This window comes from Pteropus alecto, unplaced genomic scaffold, assembly GCF_000325575.1.
Source record: "Pteropus alecto unplaced genomic scaffold, ASM32557v1 scaffold30, whole genome shotgun sequence".
Taxonomy (NCBI): domain Eukaryota; kingdom Metazoa; phylum Chordata; class Mammalia; order Chiroptera; family Pteropodidae; genus Pteropus; species Pteropus alecto.
Genome location: NW_006429782.1, coordinates 1,796,613 through 1,796,863, shown reverse-complemented (window position 1 = coordinate 1,796,863; position 251 = coordinate 1,796,613). Strand labels below are relative to the sequence as shown.

Below are 251 nucleotides of genomic sequence, written 5' to 3'. Positions count from 1 at the left end.
GAGGAAGGGAGCTAGGAATCTGGGGTGGGGGCCCCCCGGAAAATTTCGGGCGCTGAGAGAGGCCCCTCCTCTAAGGGGATTTTGTAGGGAGGCCTCGTTCCCCCACATGGGGAGAGGGGCTCCCTAGGACGCGTTCTACCCCCCCCGCGCGCTTTGAAGCGGCGGTAGAGGGCGCACCCTGCCCCCCAAGAAGGGCGGGCCTTGAAACGCACCCCCACGGCCTGGGGGGGACGGAGCCGGAGCGGCTCCGG

General features: G+C 69.3%; 1 protein-coding gene across 2 annotated transcripts in view; it reads left to right on the top strand.

The window, feature by feature from the left end:
• The window catches only part of AES (amino-terminal enhancer of split), an 8,397-nt gene that overhangs the window by 1,200 nt on the left and 6,946 nt on the right, over positions 1–251 (top strand). The gene's annotated exons all lie outside the window — the stretch shown is intronic.